Below are 21,084 nucleotides of genomic sequence, written 5' to 3' on the forward strand. Positions count from 1 at the left end.
TGACAGTATTCCAAGCCACAAAGGTGCAAAAGTTCCTCCATGATATCTGCAGTGAACTGTCAACTGTGATTACTGATACCACACGGGGCGCGCCGTGGCAAAGAACAATTTGGTGTAATAAAAAGTTCGACACGTTGGCTGCTTTGGCAGAAATGAGTGCAGACATCTCCACATTCTGAGTCAAACAGTCAATAGCTACGATAATCCAGTGATGGCGGTCAGGCAACTTCAGAAAGAACCAATCATATGAATTAAAATTTTCTCAAAAGGCGATGTAAGAGGTTTGACAGGCTGAAGAAAGATAATCAGTGGCGTGGTGTTTCGCTTCAGACGTTTGCATTCATGCATTCCCCGCATCATGCATTCATGCATTTCCCGCTTACGTCATAAATAATAAACCTACCCCTGTCGCAATATGCAAAAAGCTCCGCTAAAAGAAATTTTAAATGCATGCTATCTGGTGATTGCACCCCCAGAACAGCCACACATAACACACAAACTTTTTAGAGGTGTGCTTGCTAGAATTAAATTCCACAGCTGTACTGGTTTATCACAACCCATTCAGGCTGCAATCAAGTGTGAAGCGTCAATTCACGTTCAAGCTCTGCTGCCATCACTATGTAACGTTTGTGTGTGCATCATGATACTGCGCGGGAAACTACACAATGCAATTTAATGGCAGCATGAAGCAGGGAGGTATGACAGTGAGTTCTAGCAAGGAAAACTTATTGCCCCAGTCTGATATTTAGCTGTGTTTGGTCAATCAAAAAAGGCTTGAAACATTTTTCATAACCTCAATGGCTTCGAATAAACGAGGTTTTGTACACTTGTCTATATAGCTGCACGATATTAACCCATCATAAAGGAGAATTATATTGACAAGACAGAAGAAGCTGCTCTTCTTCTCAAAGAACATGTTGCCAACTTCCTCACATTGCAACTTCAGTTGTGGTTGGTTTGGCTGCATTGCTAGCAGGTAGTGCAAAAAGATGAGGATGAACACAAAAGCAGAAAAGGTGCTGAACTACCACCAGCAATTTACTGGGGCCAAAATAGGTTTTGGAGCAGCTCTTGGAACAAAAAAATATGCATTTTTTAGCAGTTATCGAGCAGAAAATGTGGATTTTGGAACAATTACGAAGAAAATAATCATTTCGTAGCATCAATATCAGCATTTTGGAGCAACTTGAGAGCACTAACAATGCAACTCTTCAATAAAACAAACCCACATAGTACCTGCAAGTAGAATTCTGACTGTTTGTGCTACACAGTAACCTAGTAAGTGCGGTAAAAGCTCAATGTTTCCACAACTAGATTCAGGTATATAAAAAATGTGCCAAATCGGGCTTTGCCATGGAGATGGAAAATCACAATCTAGTCTATTGGAGTTACACATGCTGCCCCTAAGCCACACAGGTACAGTTTGGTTAAGCGGAGATCCATGTCGTTCCTGGCAACTTCGGCATCCTCCTCATGCCTCTGGCAGGTGGTGTATAACTTAGTAGAGTGTGGCACAGTAAAGCCACCCGGAACTACTTTGGCCTTTGACAACTACAAAAAAGAACTTTGACCTGCAGAATGAGTACGTGATTTTGTGAAAAAAAATCATGTGACTATCACTCGCAGACAGAATCCGCGCATACGTGTTTCGCTTCTCAGTTGCTCCAATTCAGCCGATGTGTGTACATCACTGTCGGTAACCACGGGGAGCGAGCCAGGACCGTCGGGGCTGTCTGCGGAAGAGATTCGCCGTGCCAAATGACGTGAAGATTTTTCAAAATATTACAGGATTAGCCGAGCTAAACTGTTTGTCGCCTTTTTTGAATACGCAAAAACAGAGGCAGTTGAAAAAAATATTTCTTGAAAAGCACACGTATGAAATATGAACATTACTACGCTTAAACAAATAGAGAAAAAATTTGTGTACAGCTTAAGCAGCACGTTAACTTTTTTTGGAAGATGCTTTTCTTTTTTTGGCTGGTTTCCTGCTCGTCGATTATTGTTTAAGCCTTCATGCTTGGTGCATGACATCCATTTAGTACTCTCGCTTTCAGCAGTGTTTTCCTTCTCTCTGAAGTAGCTGTTTGCTTGGGGACACGTGTAACTGCACCTGCCTACACCTATCTGCCAATCTTCCTCCTCCTACAGGTGCAAGCATCATTCAGTGGCTACACAGAGACGCATGCCAGTATGTTCGCCTAATGGAGCTCATAATGCTGACAGAGTAAATGTTTAAGTAACAAAGATAACGGAATGCTGAACTGCTGCTATGCAGTGGATCCTGATGCATTTTGAGGAAGCAAAATACAGTCGAACCCGGATATTTCGAATTTTGGTTATATCGAACTCGCGGAATATCCCCTTGAAAATCCCATGTAAAAGTACAGGAAAGCTGCGTCGTACATCGAACTCAATTTCACCGGTCGTTCATATCAAACTTCGCACCATGCATTGGACGGTGCGCCTCCCCCAAAGACGATCGCATCACCTCGGCCGTTTGCTGCATGACGTTTTCAAACCAAGCATGGAGGGAATGAGAGGACACAGCTCGGCGAAGGCTGGTCTAGGGCAGCGCCACGCTCTTCCCCCAAAGCTGCGTGCATCTGTGGTGATTGCTGCCATGCTAGCACGTGACGTTTGCAAGTCGTGTGTGAAGGAACGAGAGGGAACCAATGCAGCCGTGGTGTTCGGGAGAGGGGGAAAAGCGCGATAGAGAAAGCGAAGGGTGTGCCCACTCTTCTGCTGAGCTTTATCTCTCCCCTTCCTCTCTCTTTCCTGGTCTCGTTCGCAGCAGCACGCACTACGCATGCGCGGACAAGCCAGCTCAGCCTGTGGCAGACGCTTCTCTACTGCGTGTTGTGAGCGCTCTGAGCGCGGCGGCTGGCGTGCAATGAGCGTCTCGTCGTGCAGAACGCGCACAAGCTACGGCGGCCAGGAACGCTAAGAAAATGGCAGATTTATTTTTTTTTTTTGCAAGAGTAGTTTATTCTTGCCGTCGAGCTGAACGTATGCTATGGCGGCTGCAGAGGTTAAGAAGCGGCAATTTTTTTTTTCTTTTGCGAGAGTTGTACTTGTCAGGCTGAACGTGCAGCGCAGCGTAAGCTATGGCGGCTGTAAACGTTCAGAAGCGGCAGCTTTTTTTTTTTTGCGAGAGTCGTTCATTCTTGCATTTATAAATCAACGAAAGCATGCGGTCGGCTGCGGTCATGCCACCGGCTTTTAGCATTGTTCGCTCCAAATGGCATTTGCAGCTACCATGCTAGCCAATGATTTTATAGGAGTGGACTACGGCCGCCCCACCCCAAGCGCAGCACGATAAATCGAACCAGGCTTGTGTAATCAAGCCATAACGCAGGCGCTCTACCAAGTTCGCTCCCTGCCACTGCAGGATCTATGAAAAGTGTGGTTAAAAGACAAACACGGCTTGGCGTTACCGCTGCGCAGCAGCACGCTGCCAATAAATGAGCTGTGGATGCGACGATCGAAACGGAAGAACGCGCCACCAAAGGCTTTGTTTTTTTGTTTTTTTCAAATTCTCCGGGGCAGAAATGGGGAGTGGGTTCATTATGCGAGTGGGTTGACTACGCAACAAATACCGTATCATTTTTCACGATCGCAAGTGGCGTCTCAAGCTGATTTCTGTATATCGAATTATTGATATATCAAAATATTTCGCGATCCCCTTCGAGTTCGATATATCCGGGTTTGACTATATTTGCAGAGTGACATAAAAGGCCGCTATCCGAGCAGCAGAGCCAAACGTAAAAATGCACCTCAGGGAGACAAAAGAGCAACAATTTGTTACAACATGTGCCAGACCCTTAATCTTTCCATGCGCTCATCAGACACCTAAAAGCAGAGTGGTGGTTGCATCAGTGTGCGCTGCACTCAACTGGATGCAGACTGCCTGGCCCTCATATATCCACTTCAAAACACTAATACCTGTGCGATGGCAAAAATATCCTCACAAACTGAAAGCACACAAATGGAACTATGCTGTGAGATGCAGCGCTCCAACTGGAGCCAGAACTCCTAGGTGGCTCCAAATCTTTAGTTTCTGCCATCCACTTCTTTTTGCTCTCCCTGGCAGCTTAAAACACACACTTCCCGAGTTCTGTATATTTAGTTTAGTTTTACTGGGTTTAACGTCCCTAAGCAACTAAGACTATGATGAGAGACGCCATACAGGAGGGCACTGCAAATTTTGACCACCTAGGGTTCTTTAGCATGTACCGACATTTCACAGCACACAGGCACCTTGCTTTTGCCTCCATCGAAAAGCAGCTGTTGCGGCTGGCATTCGAGCCTGCGTCCTTGTAGGCAGCAGTCAAGCATCCCAACTACTAAGCCACTATGTCAGGATCAAGTTCTGTATACAAAAATTCCACCTCAGCTGAAGCATGGGTGGACCATTACATGCATGTATGCAAATCAAATTATGTGCTCGGACTGAAAAAAAAGAGTGAGCAATGAGGCTCTGCTCACTGCCAAGTGTGGAGACCAGTTTGTCAGCTTGCCTTCAATTTTACTCACTGACAAGGAATATGGTCTCCTAGAATTATGCTGCCTTTTTGTTTTCCTATGCTGAAATTTCCATGCATTATTCCTTTTCACTTAAATGAAACTGCTTCATATTTGTTGCTTTGGGAACAATGAGGAGAGACAGCTTGTTCTCTCTTCTTGTTAGACATGTTTTTGTTACTCTTCACAAGATATTTCAGTTGCTGTTTGACTTTACTTATTGCTGGTGACTCTGCTTTGGCTCCTCATTTTATTTTTGCCCACTGTTTTCTTTCATTGGTCCTAGTTGTGGTTGCCTGGTGTCGAGTTCTAGCTGTGCACATGCCACACGTCTGATAGGTCTCCTGACGTATGATGTTTTTCTTGGTGTCACGAGTAACGTCTCACACTCCATAGATGGTTGGCAGCAGTTCAGTGCTTGTCCTGAACGTCCTCTGCCATGAGCGATGCAGCCTCTGATGATGCACCACATCTGCTCACAACATGTACTCCTCCCCTTTAGTACTCTGACTGGCAGAATCCTCATCTCAATTTCATCTCACCCTTCACAATGTGGCGATAAGCAAGAGTTATGTGGCACACGAGTGGTGTGCCATTCGCTCCAATTTCTTCTGCACCCAAGTAGCCCTTCACCATCACTGATGATTACGTAATCAGAGGTTAGATAACTGAATGCCCAATTCCATGATCTGCATTGACAAGAAAATTATTTCACACCATGCTGTGGTTTCTGAAAACCCTAAGGCGTCTGTGCAGCGTGATGTGCTTTTGTGGGTTATTCCACAACCTTGCATACCGAGAATGAAGTGGGATGTTCACAGTCGCATGCAACGTTAAAGAGCACTTTCACCAGATAAACAGCCTACAGCGACCAATAACTGGTTAATATGTGTCATGAGAATATACTGAAAATAAAAAAATAAAATCTAAACTATTGCTAATATAGTTGGGCAAATATTTTTAAGGGAAACCCCCAAGGTGGAGTAGCCTCATTGCTCACTATTCCCACTTTGAGTTATAGATAAATTCACTCTCGCCCTACCATCTGATCTGCTAGCCATCCTGGTTAGCTCAGTCGGTAGAGCGACTGCCCCAGAAAGGCGGTGGTGCCGGGTTCGATCCCCGGATCAGGACGAATTTTTCTTTAACTACGAAGTTTCTGAGAAGGCTGTATAGCTTTCCTCTGTAGCCGTATGGCTGCGTTCGGGTGGATGACAGTGAGTAATTACTCCCTTATTATTGCTAATATACTGCAACAACAGAGCACCCAGACATCAAAAAGACTTGGCTACATAATGTTAACCCAGGTCAGAGTAGCAAGTCAAACATATTGAAGTGCCATTTTGCAGTGAAACCTTGCCACTATTGGGCATCCCATGAAAAAAAAAAAAACTGCACCTTTATAAAATATTGCTCCTTTGCTATTAGGAGCAAACAAATTTTTTCATAGAACTGTTCATCACCTTCCATTAAAGTCTACGATTTCTCTGGAGGTACCCTTCAATAAAAGCTATGCTTTATTTGCACTGTGGATGAAGTCTTTGAGCTTTTACCACAAGCTGACAGCACGGAACAAAAAAAAAAGGGAAACGAAAGGAATTTGAAAAAGAAAGAAAGGGGAATCAGCACTTACACAAAAAGTGTCCACAAGAAAAGACGTGGACAGATGGTGAACTTTCAACTGCGTTTTATCGAAACACACTTTTCCCCCAACTACATTTGATGCATCTTCAAATGCTCTTATGACACATCCACTGATGATGGCTCTGAACATAGTGCACACAATGTTTGTTTGGCAAACACAAAAATCTGTTACTTGCACAATTTTCTCTGACAGCTAACGCACAAAACATTCTAAGATTATGTGCTCATATCTAGTCCTCATCCCGAAAATGGTCACACGGTCGGACACTGGCACAGTCCCTTTCGCAGCTGCAGCAGTGAACTGCAAAATGGCATCGCTGTCCCCTCCCTAGGAATTTGTTATGTTCCTGCAGATGTTTGTTAACACGCCTGCCTGCCTGCCCTGTACACACTTGACCACAGCCCAACAGATTGTGGTAAACAATGCCAGTCTTGCTCCCAACAATGTTTTACACTGAACAAAGTAAGCACCAATACCCCATGAATCTGATCATGCTAAGGTGGGTAAAAAGTGCAGTAGAGTTATGCGAATATTCGAAAGTTTCATAATCTGCAAAAAAATAATCTAGTATTCAATTCAGGCATTGAAGAGGATAGCAGTATTTGAAAACTCCAAATATTTTCAATGGCTACATGCGATGGGGCAAAGCCCAGATGTGGAAGCGAGCACAGAAGGAACTGCACAGTGCCCTCCGCACAAAAGGACCAAAAGACAAAGATGACGGAAAAGATAAAAATGCAAAAGATAAAAATGTGAAACTATCCCCCTGACAGAGGCTCATCACTGCTGTGGTCGCAAGTGCACACCCAAGTTTGAAGATTGTTCAGTGATAGGCAAACATAGTGATCAAAAAACGAGAAATAACTGAAGCTGCGGCAATGGAAAAAGAGGGGTTGGAGAAGTGTGTTAGTAGTTCTTCTGTTTCATTATCAAACAACAGACAATTTTTTTGAGTTCGGGCAGTAGGGAATTGTATGAAAAGTGCTCACATGTAACCACCACAAGGTAAAACAGCGCAAAAACCCCACACAGGACACAGAAAGGTGAGACGTACACAGGCGCTGACTACATAACTTCTGTAGGTTCCGGCTTTGACAAAGATTTTGGCCCTGCTCTTTACCTTGTTTAAGGACATGTTGCTGCACTCACCGAAGGATGAACCGATGGCTTTAACGGCTTTGGTCACGTATTCGTCCTTCAGTAACCCAGCCAAGCCTCCTTCCTTGTCCGCAGGAAGAAGACAGAGCTGATTGTCCTTGAGGTAGGCCACAGTCTTGCCGAGAGGTAGTCGCTTGCCAGTCGGCTTGCAACGGTTCAGGAAAACGCAACATTCCACTTCAGCCTCAGGAGCGAGCCTTGAAGCCTGCCGGATAAAGCTCAGAAGTGGATCGCTTTCGCTCAACTGCAAACTTCGGACCTCGAGCCAGAACGTCGTGGACTGCCTTCGGAATCTTGACACCTCCGAGGAGGTGAACGTGGTTTATGTTCAGTGGTAGTTTCTTTGGAACGAGCGTTCGAAGATGTGCGAGGATCTGCTATCACAGGAGCTCAGTTGTCCTGTCCAAGGTGCGGGAGAACTGACGGCATAGCTCTCCTGAGCCGCCAATCGGCTTCAAAGATTACAACAGTAACCATAGGTGGTCCTTAAAGAAACGCCGCTGTCTGTAGAATTCCGTCCTTGCAAGCTTGCAAAACTAGATACCATGTCCAGCAGAAGGTGGAAAGCCTCAAAACACGGCCAGGATGTTTGGTGGAAGAACTTTGTTACGGATACAGAAGCTGAGCGAACACGCTCAGCACGAAATTGTTGCGATGAGTGGCACCAGGTGGTGGGAGTCATGCAAGGCGAAGGAGAGAATGCCCGATGTACTAGAAGTGAACTTGAATAACACATTGTGGGCTAGTTGGTTGATCATCACAAGGTAGAACAGCGCAAAAACCACACACAGGATGCAGAAAGGTGAGACGAACACAGGCACTGGCTGCATAATTTCTGTAGGTTCAGGCTTTCACAAAGTTTTTTGGCCCTGTTCTTTACCTTGTTCAAGGACACGTTGCTGCACTCATCGAAGGATGAACCGATGGCTTCAATGGCTTTGGTCACATATTCGTCCTTCAGTAACACAGCAAAGCCTCCTTCCTTGTCCGCAGGAAGAAGACAAAGCCGATTGTCCTTGAGGTAGGCCACAGTCTTGCCGAGAGGTAGTCGCTTGCTAGCTGACTTGCAATGGCTCAGGATGTCCACATCTTCGGAAACGCAACATTCCACTTCAGCCTCAGGGGCGAGTCTCGAAACCTGCCGGACCAAGCTCAGAAGCGGATCGCTTTTGCTCAACTGCAAACTTCAAACCTCGAGCCAGAACGTCGGGGACTGCCCTCAGAATCTTGACACCTCCGAGGAGGTGAACGTGGTTTCTGTTCAGTGGTGTTTTCAGCGCCTGTAGCATGTGTAGGTTTTCTTTTTTTTTGTTCATATGTATTGACTCATCATGCAATTGACAAGATAAACGTTGCTTGTTTCTGTATAAAGCTGTCACAGCAAAATAGAAATTCCTTTAGTGGAAGTTAGGGCTCATGTTGTGTCTCTTCTTTGTTGTGCACTATGGAACATCATGCAGATTACCCACTAGCCCGAACCTTGACCCTTCTAAGATGCTTTGCCGGGCTCTCGTAGCTGTGCTGGAAATCAACTTTTAAATAGATGACAGCTTATTCTTTACATCCTTCGGTGGTTGAAATTAAAAGCAGAGAGTAAAAGTCACCTAACATCGGTGCCGCATCAGAAGGATACATTCTGACATGTGAATATATTCTTCATTGTGAAAAGGACTGCCATTTTCTCACAGTCAAGGCATAGGGGCGAGCCTCCCCTCAAGTGAGCATGAATTAAACGTGCTCTCTAAGAATAGGTGCATCCTGTGGACTTGTGCAGTCTGACGGTGCAAGAGGGAGGGCTCACGTCTCCTTATGTCTCGTGCTGGCCGACAGCATGCCTTCATCCAGAGCAGCGTTACACGAAACTATTCTAGTAGACTAGACACTTTATCTGTGTGTACGCAGTGACTGTGTGAGTAATAAATGTGCATATGCAGAATGCTGCATATCTCAGCATGCCTTGGAGGTGTATGCACCGCGAGATGTGTTGACAGCATGGCTTGAGGAAAAAAAATGCGTTGTGGATGCCTTTGCTGGTCTACGACTGAACCACATTCTCCAATTGGTAGGGGGCATGACGAGCACCCCTTGTCACTTCTCATGCATGCACAATGCCTTCGTTGACACCTTCCGACTTTCATATGACAGACAATTGAGTCAAAGCGTCATCTCTGGCAGTGCTATGAAAGCATGGTCACGCGTGCAGTGCGGTCACATAACTGTATGCGGCATAAATCTAGAAATAAGATTTTAGGAAGGAATTGCATTGATAGATATGACATGCCTGAAATTGCAGTCACGCTAATATGCTCAACTCTATGGGTTGCGCAACTTAGTGCAGAGCAAGCCTGCATTTCCAATCATGTCCCAAATCAGCACCATGCAAAGAGCCTCGCAGTAATGGCCTGAGACTATGATGCTTAGTTCACTTCAGTTTTCTGCTTTTTAAAAAATCACTCAAGTTTGAAAACATTCATTTTTTTTGTTTGATTTTTTATTTCAATTGAAGCACCTTTTGGCAAATGCTAACTCTCTCTCTGTTCTTTTTTTACTCCTACATTTCCAGTCATAAACTATGAACTTAACTTCGGTGCTATTCATACAAAGTAACTAATCACTTCGCATTTTATTTGAACAGAACAGAGAATATTTCCACATGCCTAGGGCACAGCATTTGGAAGCTTCCTGCATGCAGTGGAGAAGAACAGCCATTGCCACTGCATGTTTGGGTTGAGGGGGGCAAGCAGGTTGAGAGGTTGTTTGCAGCACCTTTTCCTCTCTCGCAAATCGGGGCTGCTGCTGAAGCTGGCTTGCCGAAAGCGAAGGGTCTTGCAGGCCAGAAGCCGCCAAATTAGAGGGAATGAAGAAATTGGAAATAATGCTACACCTAGTCCCCTGACAAAATTAGGAGGTGCCAAAAGGCATGGCGTAAATGTTATCTTTTCCACACCTTGCAAACTGGCTGGCCTTTGTGCAGGAGTTGGAAATGGGGAAAAAAGGACAGAGGCACGCAAGATCAACCATGCGAAACATCGAGTGCAACACTGATGTTCCTTTCTGCATTTCGTTAGAGGGGGGCATTTGACATTTCATTGCCACAGCTGCAAACAATGCAAGAAAACTGTCCTGATACATGACCCTGTGACCATTTTGAGGGCAAAGAAGGACTAGACATGAGCAGGATATCTTTGAAGCAGTCAAATAAAACTGTGCAGATGACACATCCTTGTGATTAAGCAGTCAGGGAGCATGCCTACCTAGTGTCAAGACATGAGCAGTCAAAGCTGACATCGATGCACAGAAGGACTTGCAAATGCACATGTGCTGGATGTTTAGTGTGGCAATCTATTTTTCAATAAGGTATCCCTGTGTAACTGCTCAAAGAACTAGTAACTCTAGTGCAAAAAGAAAAAAAAAAAAGAAAAGAACAGAAGATTTGCACCTTTCATTTTTAAAGTATTAATTTTTAGTTCATTACCGTATTTGCATGATTATAGAGCATCCCCAATTCCAACAGTAAAACCAGCTTTTGGGCAAGTTGGTTACTGTGCTTGCCCATAACCGCAGCGTGAAAAAAGACGAGCACCAAGGAAGAAAAACACATGGACAATCGCTGTACTCACAACTGATTTTATTTCGCCAACGCATTGGAAATATAAAGGTTCTGCCGCGGATGCACGCACAGGAAAGAAGAAAGGAAGCACACTTTACACCGTCAACATAAAACATTTTTCACATTTTGTGATACATCTTATCGTGTGGCAGAGAAGCGGTCATATTCTGCTTTGTACAAGTGAAGTGAAGTATCGCTTACCTAATAATCACCCTTTTTCTTTATATGGTAGGCTTCCAGTAGTTCACGTGCAGTTTGAACATTGCTTTTGCCTAGAATCCTTGCACCTTCAAAATGCGACAAACATTTCTGGCAATACCTGTAATGTTTAACCAAGTTCACATCTTCGTCGTTCTCTAAATTTCTTTCATGCTCCCTCAGTTGATCATTGACACATCTGCCAGACTGGCCGACAAAGACTTTTCTGTATCACAGTGGAATTTCATACATGTACCACTCCTGACGGGCACTGTACATGAGGCTTGGTCTTTTTCCCGCATCCAGCTTTAGTGGACTCCTTACCAGAGATATGAGGGCATAGTTGGTCGAGCTTTTTTAGAGCCGAAAAAAGAAGCGGCACCCTAAACCTGTTCACAACTTTCTGCAAGTTATGCGAGACTGAGTGCAGGTTGGGGGTTAACTTCCAGACGCCAGGTGCGCTCAGCTTCCCTAGTCTTTGTGGTCGTAGCACTTTTTTTTTGCCTTTTTCAGGAGGGTTTCGGCAACAGCTGTCACGATCGACTGAGGGTAGCCTGAGCCCAAATTCTTGCCAATTGGCCATCAAAGCTTGTCTGCATTTCATGCTCGCACGATTTATCTATTGCATATTCAGGGCACAAGTTCGTTATCCTTCTTTTAATTATTTTAGAATGTGCGTAATCAGAACCTAACAGGCGTTTTTGTACACGTGGGGCATAGCACTCATACACGATCCCCACTGAAAAATATTCTCATTTGAAGCATTGCAAGTGAAAGTCGGTTCCTTTCCATACTGTTCAATGCCATCTAAAATCCTGTCAATATCAGTGCAGTAGTGTAAAGTGCTCTGCATGTCCAACAAGATCAAAGCATCGTCAACATATCAGTGCTCTGTTGTGACCTCGTCTGGTTTAAAAACAGATGCTAAAATCTGGTCAATACTGGCTAAAAAAATATCAATGGGCGCAACGCAGGACCCAATGCATATTCCTTTGGTTTGTAAGTAGTGCTGGTTGTTAAAAGCGATAGAAGTTCCTTAAAGGTAAAATTCTTACTGTGTTAGAAAACTGTCAGCAGACATACCAGCTGAATTCTGGAATGGGACGACACCACTCTTGCAGGTGAACTGCACGTGAACTACTGGAAGCTTACCATATAAAGAAAAAGGGCGGCTATTGCGTAAGCGATACTTCAATTCACTTGTACAGAGCAGAACATGACCTTTTCTCTGCCACACGATCACACGATATCACAGGGTGTGAAAAATGTTTTATGTTGACGGTGGGACGTGTCCTTCCTTTCTTCTTTCCTGCGCGCATCCACAGTGGCACCTTTATATTTCCAATGCATTGGTGAAATAAAATCAATTGTGAGTGCAAAGATTGTCCGTGTGTTTTCCTTCCTTGGTGCTTGTTTTTTTTTCGCTGCAGTTATGGAGAAGTAATATTTAACGCATGGAAACCATGAAAATAACTTGGTGGTGATTCTTCCAAGTACAAAAAATAATACAGTGAACAAGAATGTCAAAATTGCTTAAGACATTTAATGGAATAAAATCAGCGCACACAACCTCAAGACATGAACGTTATGGGCTAGTTGCCATCAGAGTCTGAAGACATATAAAAGGTCATCTTCAGTACCACCTAATGCACTCAAAATTGTACATTTTTTAAATGCACGCAGAGCTTTTGCCAGCTCAAGGGCCTTCCACGCGCCATAAATCCATCTTGCAATGTCCCTCTCTTGAGACTGCCTGCTGGCGTCGGGCGTGCTCACAGAGCCAGTCACTGTACGCTGCATGCATGCGATCCTTTACGGGCTTGTTTACGCACACATGAAGCGGCTGGACAAATGACCAACCAAAATGATGGAGGTGGCTCACCAGAAACTTACCAATATAGCGCTCTAGAGGATTGGGCAGTGTAACATATGGAGAGCGGGCCGCTTTTGCGATGGCTGTCACCAACTCTCAAGAAAGGGCACGAAGTGCATCAGGGATGCTGCGTTCGCTGCTAGGCATGTTGCGGCTACAGAGATACCGGGGTGACTCCGGAGATGCGCGCGGTTCCCTTTCCAGCTGTTTTCATAAGTTATGCAATTGGTAGAATACTTAATAAAGAGGTAACTTATTTCAGGTCCTTAAACTGATCACAGCAATTTCTTTATCCCTCTATGCAGGCACCATGTGTGCTCCAGTATTCCATGGGTGTAGCGCGCAATGCTTGAATCGCTATTCGAAACTGGTTTTGCATTTCTTATTTTTGCGGGCAGCCGGAAAGCATCCAGGTTAGATATTTGTGCACACTGTCTCCAACAAAGCGTGATGGTTGGCATTCTTTCTTCCCACAAGGAAATAAAAGCTGCTGCCGAGAAGAGCAAATTTAACACTATTCAAACGACATGTCAAACGAAGCTTGTGCATTAAGACGCCTCTTTATGAGCAGCTTGTTTTTACAGCTTGCTCTTATCAATGGATGACTGAACGTTTGTCTTAAATCCTCAATAACGTTCAATGTATTACTCTAACCAGTTTCGCTTTTGTGCCCTAATCACAGCCTGAAAAATGTCAACTACAATGTTTTGAGAAGCATATTTATTCATAAGAGTACTAATTTAGAGAAGTGCAGCAGAACAAAATGAATGTATACTCGTCTAAGAATATTTATTCTTGGTTAGTGATTAAAAAATATTGAAATCGAAGGTTGAACCAGCTGTACAGGTGCAAAAATAAAATCAAGTACAGGACACCACTTGACTAAATAAAACCTGTCCCATATGAAGGAATGCTTTCATAGTGTGCACTTCAGTATGGAAGCTTTTGAGCATAGAATGATATAATTTGTTGCAGATGTATAGAGTAAAAAAAGCATGAAATTTAGCCTCGCCATTGCAAGTATGATGCAGTTCTTGGCACGCACCAAGAAAAAAAAAAAGAAATGCAACAAAAGCCATCAGATGACAAGCTTAATACAGCAAAAACCCCGTTGATATGAATCCGGGTGATACGAATTCGCAAAATTCCCCCGCCAGAGTGCATTGTGTAAAATGTGCAAAATTGCGGATGGTCCGAAGACTCTTCAGCGTCACAACGGATGATATGAACGCGCGAACTGTGGCCGCAACCTTGAGTACTACGCACCGGCCACACATCGTTGATTCCGCGATCGCCAGCCGCGCTGTATGTACGCATCACGAGCAGTTTGCGGTGACGTGTGGTCCGCACCTCGCCGACATTGCGATTTTCTGTCGGGCTCACGCCGCGAAAAGCTTTCAGTGGCGCGTGACCCACAAACAACAGACGTCGTAACCACCGTAGCTGGCGGCGGCGTACGCGGCGGGTGTGCATGGAGCAGACATCGCTGGTTCCGCAATCGTGATCCAGTTTGCAACGCCGTGCGGCCCGCATGTCACCATCTCCAGTCATGCTGTACGCGCTGCGAGAAGTACAACAGAGGCGGACGGATCGCACATCACCGGCATCGCGATCGTTTTCAACGCCACGAAAGGTTTGCAGCAGCACGCAGCTGTGAGTAGTAGTCGGCGGCGCACATGGCGGCGAGCGCGTACGGGCCGCACATCGCAGACTTCGCTACCACTAGTTGCGCTGTACGAATCGCGAGCAGTCAGCGGCGCTATGCGGCTAGCACGTCGCCATCTCTTGTCGTGCAGTACGCGGCGCGAGAAGTCCGCGGAGGCACGCATACCGCGCGTCGCCGACGTTCCGATCGTCTCTCGTACTGTGTGCGCCGCGAGTGGCGAGCTGTGACCGTAATAAACCTTCTCGGACATAAAATGATCTGCGCAACTGCTTTTCCCATGCTTCTGCCTACTTATTTTCATTTGTTTTTATGATACGAATTTTTTCGCGACCTCGTGAGATTCGTATCACCGGGGTTCTACAGTACAAAACCAATGTACACTCTAATATAGGGCGGAATAGAAATGATGACACTAACGCGTGTCTTATTCTTCGAGTGTCAAGCAACATACGAGTAGTAAATTGAATGCACTTGCCAGCTATTCCTTACGAAACTATAAGGAGGCTCTGTCTCCCCAGCAAAAATAACAAGGTTGATATTACATGTAAAATACATGCAAGTAAATTTATTTTTCCCTTTGAGAACTCTTGTCGCTGTTAATTTATTTTCCAAAATGCAAAGCCATAAAAGCAAACCATAATTTGATTGTTTGAAGTGTTTTTTTCTCTTGCTCCTCAGAGCCCAACTTTGGAACTTCCACACGTTCCATGAAGGTTGCAAAATCTGAAGTGGAAGATGCCCTACATTTTCTGCAGCTTAAAGGAACTAGTAGCTGTGAATGAATCCTCCAGTGCAAAACTACACATCGAAAGGCATCCAGGTACAGGGGGGCCAGTATTGACAGATAAGCAGACAGACGCTCGTGGTATCCTGACCAAGAATGACCCCCTTCAATGATTAGCCATCAAATATATATATATATATATATATATATATATATATATATATATATATATTGTGGGGCTCCGCACCTCATTAAGTGTTTTAAACCGCGCGCACGTCTTCCTATTTGTATTGTGTTTGCACGGGCAGTGCGAGTGCGCATGAGCGAGCAGATAATCTTAGGGGGCGTGATGTTAGCGCCGGCAGATGAGGGTAGATAAGCGCGTCGGAAGCAAGGCGCGGGGCCTTTTTTGCCCCGGCGGAGTGGCCGGTGCGCGGCAGCAGGCGAGCATCATGGGCCAGCAGGGTGTGCACGGACGACTGAAAGAAGATCGCTGACACGACACGAAGATGGAAGCAGTGCCTGCAGAAATGGCCTAGGCGTATTCGTGTGAGTTGCTGTCACGCGAGGAGCAATGTTTTATGTGCCGCCGTTAGCGCTTTGGCCCTATTGCTCGCTTTATTCGCTCCGAAGTGTGTTTTGTTTCGCCGCGGTAAAGCCCTGACATTCTTCCCGCTTTCCGTTGGTGCTCAATTGTCGCGCGCATGAACAGCCGGTTCTCAGAGCAGTAGTGCCTTATGTTTCTTTTGTTTTGCTTTTTCGTTTATCCGGAATACACCGGTGTGTTTAACAGACTGGATTTGTCACTCGTCGGGCGAGACCATGGCTCGCGTACCCGTTCTTTTGAAGGCGAGGCCTTCATCTGACACCCAGCGTGATTTTCGCTCGAGCTTTGGTTTGCCCCGCGAATGTTGCAACTTTAGTGAGAACGTTCCATGTTTTCATGCGTAGCTATGGCAGATGATCTCAACTTACCTGGCACAAGTTCCCTGTTGAAAGGTGAATTTCCACCTCCCACCCATGCGGGTTCTATGCATGAGCAATTAGGAGACTGGAAAAACGAGCCGTCGGATTTTCAAAGCGGAATCATTGGCCTACTGTCCCAGCTACTTGCATCAGAGGCACAATTCAGAGAAATAATGGGAAGTGAGCCAGTTTCATTAACGCTCACTCCCTCGTATAGCGATAACCATCTGCAGCTGAATTTGCCCGTGCCGAGGTTTGAAGGATATGCCGACAAGAAATCTGTTTGCAATTTTCTTCATAAACTCGATGACTATCAGATGGCAATGGCAATTTCGGACACAGCTCTGGTGACACGTGTGATTCCTGTAGCTTTAGTAGGTTCCGCAGCAACCTGGAGGCGTAGACAGCAGCCATTCATAACAAAACAGGAGTTCGTACAGCGTTTTCGAGAAGAGTTTTTGCTGCCTGACTACGTCATTCACATCAAGGATGAGCTTTGTGCCATGACGCAAGGCGAAAACGAGGGTTTGCTCGATTTTCTGCGCAGTTTTCAAGAGCTGCATGAACGGTAATATTCTGGAGCTCCGAAACCAGAGAAGGTCCATGCCATACATCGGTGCCATCCAAGGTACCAGCCATACCTCCGGCGCCGCCAGTTCCTGGACTTCAACGACATGGCCAGGGAAGCGTCCCGCATCAAGGCATCTTTTCTGGCAGAGCTCGACTACAAGCCGCCTCCCCCAGTGGAGACCTGCCTCGAGCCATCCTGTGCGTGGCTCGGATCATCAGTAGCACACAGCAGGGCGACCCCCAGCTGCCGTACGGGGGCAGGCGACTTCCACAAGGTCGCAGTCAATGGTGCAGCGCCTCTGGTGGCAAGCCGACTGCACGGCATCGCAATCCAGATCACGCCCCCTCCTGCTGTCGGAGTTGTGGGTGCAAGTCGTCGTCCGCCCCCTCCCTTTGATGAAGTTGCGGGTGCAAGTCGTCGCCCGCCCCCTCCCTTTGATGGAGTTGCGGGTGCAAGTCATCGTCTGCCCCCTCCCTTTGATAGAGTTGCGGGTGCAAGTCATCGCCCGCCCCCTCCCTTTGATGGAGTTGCGGGTGCAAGTCGTCCGCCCCCTCCCTTTGATAGAGTTGCGGGTGCAAGTCGTCGCCCGCCCCCTCCCTTTGATGGAGTTGCGGGTGCAAATCATCGTCCGCCCCCTCCCTTTGATGGAGTTGCGGGTGCAAGTCATCGTCCGCCCCCTCCCTTTGATGGAGTTGCGGGTGCAAGTCATCGCCCGCCCCCTCCCTTTGATGGAGTTGCGGGTGCAAGTCATCGTCCGCCCCGTCCCTTTGATGGAGTTGCGGGTGCAAGTCGTCGTCTGCCCCTCCCTTTGATGGAGTTGCGCATGTTCCGCGCATGTCAGAACAGCACTGTCAGCAACCAAGAAAGTGTCAAATGAAACGGCATCTGGAATCGCAATGCCACCACTTTCCAGATTCTGAAGAACATTTTCGGCGTCAGTAGGGAGCACATCGGACGATGACAGATCTTGGGCTGCCACGGCATTCACTTCATCAGGTGCAACAAATCCAGCGTGACGAAAGCAATGCTGCAGTGTGACAGAGGTCACTGCCTTCCAGGCATCAGCAAGCATGTTTATTGCCGACAGAAGGCTAACAGCGTACTGCTTGCCTGCGTCGACGCAAAGGACCATGCGGCTCAAAAGGCGTGCCCTGTAAAGCACCTTCAAATTTTTTATAACGCCCTGGTCCATGGGCTGGAGGATACTCGTGGTGATGGGCAGCAGGAATTCCAACTGGATAGACTTCAGTCCATGGATGCGGCCACTTCAGCTGATCCACGCTTTTGTGTTAGCTTCGTACCACATGGGCAGCGACTTCACTCCTTTGAAGCACCTTGGGCTTTTCGATTTACCAATCACGAGAAGTGGAAGCTTCTCCGTCCCCGACGTGTTACTGCCTACCATTATGGTGACGTGCTCTTTACTGCGCTTCCCGCCGTGGCAAGGATCGTCAGACACAGAAAGAATCCTTTCGGGCAGCATCTTATAGACGAGAGCTGTTTCGTCGCAGTTGAAGACATCATCCTTAGAAACTGGCACAACAGCGACTCCAGAGTTGTCGAGTGATAATTGACAACAAGGGTCCGGTCGAGGCGCCACTCTCACTGCACATCCTCTTGAAAGCGAGGTCGTACCCATCGCTGAACATAAAGCCCTCGATGTTCATCCGGAGAGCAAGCATCTCCGCCTTCTGCTTCAGAAGGTCTTTGGACACAGGAATCCGCTTTGCGACCGTAGCACACAACCACATGTGGAGAGCTTCGAGATTCGGGTGGCTGCCATCTCTAAAATCTTTTCTTTCCAAGCTGGAGAAGACTTAGTAGCTTCCCCGAAAATCTACATCTTGTTTCGGATATAATCCGATACCGCTCGCTTCGAAATGTTGAATTCTTGGGCAACCTCACTTTCAGACCAGCCACTCTCAACCTGTTGCACAATGGCGATCTTTTTTGCCATTGACATTGTGGTATATTTGCCCTGCTTGCCGGCTTTCCCCTGCGCAGACATCGCGAGCACTGTCGGCGCCATTAGAGGCTTGACGCGATGTTTCCGTATGCTGCGTTGGATCACCGCAACCTCGACACAGCAACCACCACTGCACCATTACCGTCACGCAGACACCAGCTGCTCGAAAAAACGTGACCTACAAGCAGTGTCGTACATGAACACAGATAAACAAAGCAGCTGCTGGACTGCCTCGACTTGGCTTACTAAGCTGCAGAAGGTTCGCAACACATGCTGGAGAAAGCGTGCGACGTCTGTCTGAAAACGGGCTGAGCTGGCTTGGCGCATGTGTAGCGCGTGCTGAAGGAGAGAGATAGCTCAGCAAAAGAATGGGCACACCCACACACGACTTGCAAACGTCACGTGCTAGCGCGGCAGCGATCACCACAGATGCGCGCGCCTTAGGGGAATGGGCGCTGTGTTGCCCAGACCAGCCGTCGCCGAACTGTCCCCTATCATCCATTCCGCGCGTGGCTTGAAAATGTCACGCGGCGAACGACTAAGGGTGATATGATCGTCTTTGGGGAAGGCACAATTCCTAGTGTGTGGTGTGGAGTTCGATATATCGAACGGCTGGTAAAATTGAGTTCGATATTGCTGCGAAACCTTCAAAACTGTATTTGTAGTTTTTTAATTATCACTCTGATTCTGGATCGCGTATCAGTTCTGTATTCTTTGTTAATGCGCAATGTCGCGAGACGCACCTTTATCAGTTTCGTTGTAGCGCAACATGCACAGAGATCTGTTTCGAAGATTCCGGCCACTCGTGTGTCTTTCTGCAATGTTCCAGCTTGTGCTTGTGCAGTTGCGACGTTATCTAGGTTGTTCTGAGCAGCCTTTAAATTGAGTGTTGAGGAGTGAGACGGGCATTCTTTGTTCGACAATCGACGAGCACGATTGTTGCTATCGCTGCCGCCGAGTTGCTTAGTTCTTTTGCGGGCGCAAGTCAGCCCATCAAAAGAGTTAATTTCAGTACCATCAGGCCTGTGTCTTCTTTTGGTGTCTAAAGCCTTGTCACCACTACGTGACATCTGGTGGAGGTGCTGTCCTTGATACTTCAAGCGAAGACCTCAGCCTTGTTCCTGTCGCCCTGGAAGACCAGCCTACAGGTCACCGAGCCAGCTACTGACTCCAAGGCCTACAACCCGAACACTGTCTGCTGCTTGACCCCGTTCGACTCCGGAAGGCATCAACTTTGGGAATGGCCCAGTCAACAGCACCAGTCATCTTCGTGCAGCCCAGGGAGCCCCCCCATCATCCAAGGATTGCCCAGTGAAGATGCGGAAGACTGGATGGACCTTTTCGACCGTGTGGCAGAATTAAACGGCTGGAACGACGCTGCGAAACTCAGGCAAGTCTACTTTGTTCTTTAAGGACATGCCCGAGTTTGGTTCGAAAATCATGAGGCAGCTATGAAGGATTAGGAGATTTCCAAGGAAGCGTTGTTGACTGCCTTTTCAAGCGTCGTCCAAAAAGAAAGAGCCAGGGCCCTCTTTCAGTCAAGACTTCAAATCCCTAACAAGCCTGTCCTGGCGTACGTTGAGATGAAGCGCCTCTTTCGCCGCGTCGACCCTAACATGATGGAGGCGAAACGAAGAGGCGTCCGTGTGCTGTGTGATGTCAGCGCACGTTAAAGATCTCCAGGTGGTAAAAATTTCCGGAGTCCTCCACTATGGCATCTCTCATAGCCTCAGTCGCTTTGGGACGTTAAACCCCACAAACCAAACCAAACCAAATCTAACATGACGGAAGGTGAGAAAGTCAAATTTTTAATGCGAGGTGATAAGGAATCGCATTTTGCAGGTCTTGTCCAAAATCCGCCAAAAACCGTGGCAGAATATGAAACGGAATCGTCTACCATCGAGAAGACATTGGACACCCGGATGCGCAACTACGAGCGACCACTTCAACCGGACTACTCAAGCCACTACCCCAGCGCATCTGCAAGCGAAAAGAATCTTCGGGACCTCATCTGGGAGATCGTGCGAGAGGAGCTCCACCGATTGCTGCCATCAGTACAACAACACCTGGTGGCGACGATCGCGCACGTCGTACGTCAAGAAGTCCAGCAGGCACTGGGAGTTCCTCAAGCGACGACTCCGACGGCTCCAGTACATGAATCAGCAGCGATGAACTATGCTGCTGCA

The 21,084-nt window shown here is 46.8% G+C and overlaps 1 protein-coding gene and 1 non-coding gene across 3 annotated transcripts in view; one reads left to right on the forward strand and one right to left on the reverse strand.

The window, feature by feature from the left end:
* LOC146177848 (BTB/POZ domain-containing protein KCTD3) overlaps window positions 1–21,084 on the reverse strand; it is a 178,325-nt gene that overhangs the window by 47,842 nt on the left and 109,399 nt on the right. The window lies entirely within an intron of this gene.
* On the forward strand, window positions 5,582–5,655 carry TRNAS-AGA (transfer RNA serine (anticodon AGA)). The gene has a single exon. It is a non-coding gene; the product is annotated as a tRNA-Ser (tRNA).

Source organism: Amblyomma maculatum, chromosome 10 (genome assembly GCF_055883805.1).
Source record: "Amblyomma maculatum isolate TAMU_Amacu chromosome 10, ASM5588380v1, whole genome shotgun sequence".
In the NCBI taxonomy this organism is placed as follows: domain Eukaryota; kingdom Metazoa; phylum Arthropoda; class Arachnida; order Ixodida; family Ixodidae; genus Amblyomma; species Amblyomma maculatum.